This window comes from Sinocyclocheilus anshuiensis, unplaced genomic scaffold, assembly GCF_001515605.1.
Source record: "Sinocyclocheilus anshuiensis isolate Anshui unplaced genomic scaffold, SAMN03320099.WGS_v1.1 scaffold694, whole genome shotgun sequence".
NCBI lineage: Eukaryota > Metazoa > Chordata > Actinopteri > Cypriniformes > Cyprinidae > Sinocyclocheilus > Sinocyclocheilus anshuiensis.
The window spans coordinates 1,245,459-1,255,607 of record NW_015542477.1 but is presented as its reverse complement, the minus strand read 5'-3'; the positions used below and the strand labels follow the sequence as shown (position 1 = coordinate 1,255,607).

The 10,149-nt window shown below is 38.0% G+C and overlaps 1 long non-coding RNA gene across 1 annotated transcript; it reads right to left on the bottom strand.

Annotated features, from left to right (window-relative positions):
* Positions 1-1,971: 1,971 nt before the first annotated feature.
* LOC107693950 (uncharacterized) lies at positions 1,972-6,297 on the bottom strand. Its single transcript, XR_001634808.1, has 3 exons — positions 6,228-6,297; positions 5,338-5,385; positions 1,972-2,090 (listed from the first exon to the last, which is right to left on the bottom strand). It is a non-coding gene; the product is annotated as an uncharacterized LOC107693950 (long non-coding RNA).
* Positions 6,298-10,149: the final 3,852 nt, after the last annotated feature.

Here is a 10,149-nt window from a genome sequence, read left to right as displayed (position 1 = left end):
TGAAATCGAAAGTGAAAGCATCCGAAGCCCAGCTTATAACACAGCAAAAGAGGAACTCGCGTTCACAAAATTCAAATCACAAATAATACTACTGATGAAAAAGAACGGGTTGAATGTTAACTACTTTCGTTTCCATATAACTATAAACTACGATAAAAGTTCATCAGCATGCATTGATTAATAGCATGTTGTAGCGCAAAAAAACATGCTAGTGCAACCACCTGAGAAAGTTAATTGCAAAAGAGCGACCAGTGGGAAGAATGAGTCTGGAGCCCTGAATTGCCCAGCTCCCTCTGTCAATGATCTAGCACCCCCTCAGCACCTGCGTTCAACATTCTCTGGCGCCGCCCCTGCTACATCGATGTATTTTTGAAAAGCAAAAATTAAGTTTGTCCAACTCTAAACCCAGTCCCCAAGTAAATTAGGTTATTAAATAAAAAACTAGCAAAATAGTTGCGCAGTGTCCCCACCACTTTTCAAAGCAAAGTTACGCCACTGAGTCTATGGCATTTATAAGGTACGGTGTTTACATGTCCTCTCGCTCGGATTACAAAAGGAATACACCACCCCTTACAATCCGATCAAAATTTTTGTCTGATCTGGTCAATTCTACCCGATTGACGTGTTTACATGTGACTTTTTTATTCTGACTGTGCTTCTAGTCCTATTACGATCGGTTTAGTAGGGTCCATGTAAACGCAGCTTGGGTCATTCTTCAGAGCACAAAAACACCTCTGAACCTCTTAGATTATTATACAGATTGAAACTGTCGTCAGACTAATGATCTTACCAGTGTTATGCTAACTATCTCCAGCTGACGGTCAGGACCCCAGAGCATCTCAGTTTGCCCAGAGACAAATCCAGTTCTCCCAAAGGGCTACTGTGTACACACAACATAAAAATAAACCTCAATGAAAAAAACATTTGTAGCAACAGTACGTGCTGATACATTTTAAAGCTACGCTATGTACATTTTTTTTTTAACTAAATTAACAAAATGTTACTGAGTGCAAAATGACAATCTTTAAGACAGTCGGGACCAATTTTGCAGGAATTTGCATATCCGTAAACAAAGAAAATGTGAAGCTAAAAGTTATTTGTCACAACAAGCGAAAAATATTGACCATGGACCATGCAAAATGCCAAACCTCTGGTTGTATAAATTATAATTAATAAGAAAGCAAGAGAGAGATGGCTTTTTACTTACTAAGCAGGTAAGATATTTTGAACTGATAGACGCTAACAGTAAAGTTAATTACAAATTAGAACATTCATCCTTAGACTAGCAAAAGTTTTATCTCGTTAAAACATTTGTTACGTCATTTATACATTCAAAAAAATCTTTTTTTACATTACTTCAAAACAACAGCCTAAGATACTGTATGCACCTGTTCAGATGAAATGTTGATCTCTGTGGCACGAACCACATTCATCTGCGCAGAGCTGAGGCACAACAAAAACAATGTTCCTCCGCAAGATGCATGTAGTTTTGTTTTTTTACCACTAGATGGCCAAAAGTTACACTGTGTAGCTTTAAATGGCCTGGCGCTTTACTACTACTACTACAATAACTAATAAAAATAATGCAGCTGCACCAAAGGGCCTACTGTGCCAAGAGATGGAGCTGCACCAGAAGAACAACTAAGCCCAGAGCTGCACTACGCATCATTTTCATTATTCTTCATATCTGTTAAGATGTTAAAAAATGATTAATAAGTTACCTAAAGGGCCACCAGGAGCTCCTGAGGTCAACAGGAAGCCAAGTGATGTTATTACCTGAAAACAGAAACATTTCAAGCAGACATGACATAATGCACCCTGGCTAGAACAAAGCAGACAACCTTTTCCTCCACTAGATGGAAGCAAAGCTCCTTCATGAAATCTGAAGGCGTCACAGAAGAGCTTTGGCAATGTATCCAGCAGGAGCAGGTAGATGGAGGAACAGGTGCAGCGCAGGGCGTGGTACACAGCTCTTAGTAGGGCGATCCTGCTCACGCTGTCATCGGAGAAGGTTAATGAGCCGGTCGGCCTGGTTTATGAGAGCCACCCACAGGCATGCAAACAATGAATGCCGCCAAACAGGAAAAACCCTTCAAGTCCAAAAAGCAGAGAAGATTTCAGTCAAGTTGAGAGCAAGACAGACAATGAGAGGAGGAACTATCGTGACGTCAAATTCTGTGAAATACACATGAAATGATCAAACACTGATCACTTGCTATATCCGTGTTCCATTATAAATTGCGTAGCATCCGATTTGCATTGATTTCAGTGATTTACTGGGTTAGCATTTTAATCCATGAGATACAGCAGCAAATTAAACTGCATTTCAGAAGCTGAGTGACATATGAAAGAAGCATCAATCAAACAGTGAATAACATCAGTTCCTCCGGCTGCACTGCAAATCTAAAACATCCGCTCCAGCATGCTGTGCTGTGCTTTTCTTTCTCCATCCCTCCATGTTAAGATGCTAAAAATCTCCTCAGTCTGCATAAATATATCCATGGAGGGGATTAGATACAAATACGCAATCTCACGCCTGACAATAATAACAACATGCATCCAAAACACATTCAAATCCTTGTCTATTTCTGGTTACGCATACTCTTCTTTGTTCAATATTCCTGTGAATCCTAAATTTGTGTTTGGATAAATGAAAGAGACATTATAATGAAATATCATCTTAAAAATGTACTGTCTCCAAGCCCCTTTTAAAAGAAAATTTCTATTCAAATTCAAATATACAGAATAACATTCTGGAGTTAACTATTACAGGAGAGAATTCCTCAAAGGAATGAAGCATTGCTCCGTGCACCAGCCCCATGTCCTTGATTCCTGTGAACAGACTGAAATAAGCCAGAGATTCTTCTGTGGTACACAAAGCACTGCGAAGACAAACAGCTGCTTTGGCTCCAAACAAGCGAGACTCAACAGTTGAACCGTATAAATAACATGTTCGCAGTGCAATGCAATATTTATGACATGCACTGAAAAAAAACACATTTTAGCTGTTTTAAACTCATGCTATGGATTCTGTTATCAAAGAGAGCGTGACCTTTTCTGCGGTCGGACTGCATTAATATTAATGCATGTTGAGCTTATCAGAGTGAAATGCATCTTATCGTAACACACCAAAACCAGACCGTGATTTCAAGATAACAGAGGGGGGGAAAAATCAAAAGTCAATTTCTAATGCATTTCATGGATCAGTCTGTGGTGTAATTGCTTGAAAAAGCTCTATGCGTGAAACTTAACTGGAAAAATGCATCAAAAAATCTTGTCTTGATAGATTATATAAATTGTGTTAAAATCTTTAATCTAGCTTAAAGTCACAAGTTCCCAGAAATGTACTACAAAAATTATATACATGTATAAGCCTTTCGAAAAGGAGTATAAAAACATTTCTTATGTCTGATTCTAATTTTCTTCTTCTTTTTTTAAATTCAATGATAATTTACCAGTATTGTTACTGTTAACTAAAACTTTATTTTTCTTTAACTGAAACAATGCTGAAATAAAATAAAATGTAAATATTAGATGAAAAACCTTAACTTAAAAAAAAAAAAAGGAAAATTAAAAATGTTGCCTTGGCAACTAACTGAAATATAATAATTAGCTAAAAGCAAATTCAAAATATTAACATGCGTTTATGCGGTTTAAGGTTCAAAAAACACATTTTCCACATACTGTACATTATTGTTTCTCCTCTATGCCCCGCCTTTCTGAAACGCATCGATTTTTACAAAGCTCATCGGTCTGAAAAGTGAGGGGTGCTCTGATTGGCCAGCTATCCAGTGCGTTGTGATTGGCCGAATTCCTCAAGCATGTGACGGAAATGTTACACCCCTTACCATATTGTGATGCCGTGTCCCAGACCGACGAGACAAAAACATTAAAACCCATTACAAACGAGGCATTTGTTGCATCCAGTGGGGACATAATTACTGATTATAATGACTTATACTGTCTTTTTACACGTTGCAGTGCATCGCGCCGCATAAACATAAAACCATGTCTGCATTTGTGATCGGAGAAATGACAAACAACAAGCCCTACTCTACACTGCTCAAAACTCACGTTTGAATCTTCAGTGGCAAATTCTGTAAATATGAAAACGTACTTATAGTCTGCAAGTCAGAACAGCCGGCATTGTAGTCTACTCTCCCAGGATCAGGAAATGTATTCCATAAAATGCGCTGCATTCATCTGAATATTTGGGTTGAACTGTTCTGGAACAGTGTTGTAAATACAACTTAACCACTGATTTCTAGTTGTGTCCTCTTTTGGAAGACCAAAGTAGTTTCGCTTTCGCAATGAAACACACAGCGTCTTCACAACATGGCGGCGGCGGTGGCAGCAACAATAAAGTTACGCCTCCTTTCTTTGCGTGAACATTTGGACGGCGTTATGCAAATCTTCCCACATCGTGACGTAGACATGTGGGGGTGTTTAAACGAGGCATTTGGAGGGCGTGGACAAGTCTTAACTTTTATAAAGAATATCTCTTTGGGTTTGAGACTTTAGTCTTTGCAACTTCAGGTATCTTATCTATTCACAAACAGCTTGTAACACTCCAAAGAGAAAGGAAAACTTGAAATCGCATCATTTGACCCCTTTAAAAGGTTACTTCATTAAATCATCAAGTCAAGTCAAATCATCTGCTATTTAAGCCACTTGACAGTCAATGAGAGATTAACAAAACTATGAAAGATTATTCCATAATAATAAATCATGTCAAAAAAACAAGCATCACATCAATGATTATTTTCAGCACTATCTGTGGTATTTGATAACATCAAGTTCTAAAGACCCTCACACCATCCAAGGTAGACCACATCAACCGAACCGCTCTACCAATTATCAGCTCGTCTCTTGAAGTGTCTCCATTATTGTATGTCAGGGCCATTATTCCCACAGAGGCCCAGGCCCGATCAGACCGCAGTTATCTCCCATCACACATACTCTGAGCCCTGGAGGCCCACTTACGCAGGGCATGATGTGTGGACCCGGGGGGAAGACTCCATCTTTGACACACAGAGACTCTCTAATTGCCTAACTGGATTTAGCCTCCGGTGTGAAATATCTCCAGAGGGGAAATGGAGAACGATAGAGACATAAAGAGAGATGGAGAGACAAAAAAGCAAGAGGTGAGAAATGGCTCTACACAGCTAATTCAGTGGTCCTGACCTCTGCTCTCCTGTGGGAGATCTCATACCACACATCTATTCCAGATACACAGCAGACACAACGGCGGTAATGGAGATGACCCCAATATGGCCACAAGAGAGGAAAACGAACACATCGCATCGACCCTCTAACAGCCACAACGAAACACATTACCTGCTCGTTGAAGCCTCAGCGCTGCACGTCTCTCTGTGTGCTGATTGCCTGTAATGGAATCCAGCGGAGCTTCAGACACATGGCAAAATTCATTGCATCCAAAGCTATGAACCCAGGGTTCAAAAACTCACCAAGCACCAATTGTGAGTAAATATTGGTACCTGGAGAGTGAATAAAAGGAGCTGGCCTGGAACTTTATTAAGAAACACAAAATAATACATGGTTTAGGTTCAATTGTGGGTCTGATTACCCACAATTGTTATGCAATACTCTGTGAGCTTTTGTAAACGTTTAAAATGACTATCTGTTTTTAAATTTAAGGCAGTATTTCTCTAAAAAGGCTTTACCAGACTTAAAAATAAATGCTTGATTATTTATACAATTGAGAAGACTAAATGGAGGTACAGTGCCAAAATTAGCCAAAACTAATCATGATTTGCAAATACTTACTTTTGTTTGTTCTGTTGTTTTCCCGCTTAAAATTATCACTTAGGCCAAGTTATAAAAATGAAATGTTTTAGAAGACTAACTAAATTGAAAGTAAAATTGAGGATACAGGCAATACCTATGAATTAATAACCTATTAAAACAATATTCCCAAAATTCTCTGCTATGGTTACGTAATTTTGATCATTCAAAAAGAAATGCAGAAAACATGTTTGACTCGACATTAAGCTACTTGCCGTATTTTGTTTTGAGCGCCATCATTAACTAATTTCAGTTTTGTCTGGGCGTTCACGGAGTCTAACCCAATACAATTCATTACAGATTTCCGTGGAAAAGGCTACATTTCCAAACTTCGTCACGAGACAAAACAGCGAATTTGCCCGCAATACAAAACGTATACAAAAACATAGCCTATATATTCAATACACCTTTTTCCTAAGTACCTGATGAGCGCCGCCATGAAGGATTCAAACTTCCGTTAGCATGCTGTCGTGTTCCGGTGTTAAAACGGTGTACGATCGACTAGATGTCGCCTCATGTCATCTACTCACTCATTAATCTATGACTAGTGGGTTACTGCTGCAAAAAATGCCCATTGCGACACTGTAAAGTGATAAAACTATGGTGCCATGTGCTTTTTAAAACCATTTTCATATGTTTAACGTTATATCAGCTCGGAAAATTTGTTAATTTGACTAGAAACACCAAAGACCGGAAATGTACGAAACTTCCGCGTTCAGGAAAAAGGTGGATAGCAGAGCTGCCAACTCTCACCCAGTCTGTTCTCATGCCCTCACGCCCCACGTCCTTTTTCTCACGCAGATAAAAGCACCCATATTTAAAACTTTAATAACAGGATACTGACGAAACAGATTTGGTAAAGGCTCCAGTGTGTCAAAAGTTTCTATTTACAACGTGTTTTTGTAGCATTGCGCAATGTAGCCAATCACAGACATGTCTGTTGATTTGAACACCTCTGATTGGACATTTTGTTCAAGTTGTTCCGAATTCACTCACCTCTAAATACCGAATTTTTTCCTGCACGATCGCAATTCCTCTCATTGTAACAAAATGTAGACATGATGTAAATAACAGATTCATTGTGCAATTAAGAGAGCTTCATCAATAATAACGGAACATTGTGAGAGTGCAATAAAGTGAAGCGAGTGACTTTATTTAATATGTTAAAAACACAGTATCAATCATCATGATGTTGACAACGTGTTTTTGTAGCATTGCGCAATGTAGCCAATCACAGACATGTCTGTTGATTTGAACACCTCTGATTGGACATTTTGTTCAAGTTGTTCCGAATTCACTCACCTCTAAATACCGAATTTTTTCCTGCACGATCGCAATTCCTCTCATTGTAACAAAATGTAGACATGATGTAAATAACAGATTCATTGTGCAATTAAGAGAGCTTCATCAATAATAACGGAACATTGTGAGAGTGCAATAAAGTGAAGCGAGTGACAGTTTTACATAATTTTATGTTAAAAACACAGTATCAATCATCATGATGTTGACTACTAGGCATGTCCAGATGTCAGACAAAACTCTGCTGATAGGGCTTTTTTTAACAAAACATGCTTATTGATAACAAGCTGTATGCCTCATGCTATGCATGCTCCACAGTTTGACTTGCTCCCTTTTATGCACCACCAGCAGTTGATAACCTCTATAGCCTATATAAATGATCAAATGTGCTAGCTTGTCATGAAGTACAAAAGTAGAACAGAGATGTGTATAAACAATCATGAATTAAAAATGTTTAGTCACTTTTTGTATTTGTATTTCATGCAGTTTAAGTACTTCAAAGCTGTACTAAACTGCTGGGAAAGCTACAAAATAAAAATGAGCTAATCAACAACAACAACAAGTGTGACAGCTATAGAGAAAGCAACTATTCATATTTCTTTATAAATATGTAATATTAAAAATAATCAGCTGTAATTTGCCAATTAAATAAAAATGGGAAAATAAACCACCAATGCTGTGTGTATACTGAATGATTACTATAAAAATATTTTTTTAAAAAGTGACGTGACATGTGGCCAAGTATGGTTACCTGCCTTGCTCAAGGGCACCTCAGTCGTGGTATTGAAGGTGGGAAAGAGCATTGTACATTCACTCCCCCCACCTAGAACCCCTGCCGGTACGAGACTCGAACCCACAACCTTTGGGTTACAAGTCCGACTCTCTAACCATTAGGCCACGACTTCCACATGTCCATAAAACAGCTGTTCCATAAACAGCTGTAGTTACAAGGTAGGCCTACTTCAAAATTACCACAGTGTCACACACACGGAAATGTCCTGTACTTTAAGTGTTTTTGTGTACTGTTAATATTTTGGTACAATATGAGTGGTCAATATTAACCATAATGAATCACTTAAAATAGATGTTACTAAAAGTTATATCATATAAAATGATCAAAGCTATCTATCTGTCTATCTATCTATCTGACAAGGCTGCCAATTCTCACGCATTCAGCATGAGGCTTGCGCAGTTAAAGGGTTAGTTCACCCAAAAATTCTGTCATTAATTACTCACCCTCATGTCGTTTCAAACCCGTAAGACCTTCGTTCATCTTCGGAACACAAATTAAGATATTTTTGATGGAATCTGAGAGCTGTCTGACCCTGCATAGACAACAACGCAACTGAAATGTTCCCAATTCCAGAAACGTAGCGAGGAGATCTGTAAAATAATCCATGTGACATCAGTGGTTCAACCATAATTTTTCGAAGCTACGAGAATACTTTTGTGCGCAAAGGGAAAAAAAATAATGACTTTATTCAACAATTCGTCTCCTCCGCGTCACCCTGTAGCGCCATTTTGGAGAGTATCCACTGGACTTAAACAGCATATGCTGTTCTGTGTCAGCTGTGTCGTAATTTTTTTTTTCTTTTGCACACAAAAAGTATTCTCATAGCTGGATTGGATGAACAGCATTCGAGTCATTAATGTGCCCCTGTGACCCAGTGTTTTGTATTACTGGGCTAAATTCATATGTTGCTTGGCAAACCTAAACAGGCTACAGTTAGGGACTTTCACATAGAACGCATTTTTTAGTTTAAAAACATGAGAATCCAGGGTAGTTGGATTTTAAAAAGTAGTAGTAAAAACAACATATAACGCAATACAATACAATGATGCAATACAATGATGATTGAGCGAAAATAAACAAATAAACATTCCTCAGAAACTGATGCATCATATTTGATATTTTAGCATGATTTTTCTGATAAAACCAACGTTTCTTCAGTCCAGCAAGTGATCATTTTGAAATATTACATACAATATAAAAGTTATTCTTATCTTTAATTTATAAAAATCAGTAAAGATTTCACGGCAAAAAGACACGTGCACCACAGCCATTTAGGGAGATGTTTTTAGAATTACTAGAAGGCCTTTTACTTGATAAAAAATAAATAAATAAATAAAAAAAAATAAAAAAATAAATAAAATAAAATAAAATAAAAATAAAAAACAGAAAGCTTGTAGTACATTGTGTGCAACAGGTTTTTCAGCTGGCAACAATAGCTCATTTTATTTTTTAACTAACTACATTTAATAATGTCAGAGTTCAAGAACACAAAGCAGGTGGGAATATCTCACATTTACTCGTGAGAGCATGTGTATCTTCTAAACCTCAGGCATAGCCTGAAGTTCAGAATAAAGAGCTCTAGAACTGGCTCAGAACATTGCTAAAATCTCAGTATGTTATTATTAGTTAATAGTTCTAGAAAATTACTGTGGTTGACTGCACAGTAAATGCTGTGAATGCGGTGTTCACATCTGATTAAAACCATATGGACAGGTTGCCCAACTGGCTCCACATTCCTTTGTGTGAAGGTGGAGAATAAGCAAACAGAACCCCCTGGAAGGCGTGTATCTGTTATCTGGTTCCCAAACATGATGCATTCCAGACTGTGCTGCACAGCCCTTAGTGGTAGTTATACAGAACCCAGGCCAATTTATTTAAAATCAACAATATATTATATATTTCACTATATGCAATTTTTCTTCTGGACCAGATGTAAATTTCTGACCTGTACAATTGATATTTCTCATTCTTTCGAAAGAATCCTGCTTGGTTAAAAGACTAGGAACATTCTCCAAGAAGACAAGTGATGATATGGGTGAAGCAAATCTTGAGCAAGACCATCACTGCTTTGATAGGCTTCTGTTGTTAGGGCTCAGAGCATTACGCTTGCGAGATAAATTCTCCCCTCTTCCATGCTTCCAATCTCTGTGTACAACCAGATAACGTTACCATGGAAACATGCAGCATCCAACCAATCAGCAATCAACACCCTCCCTCCGACCTGCTCCTCTCATGATATGCAAACAATTATT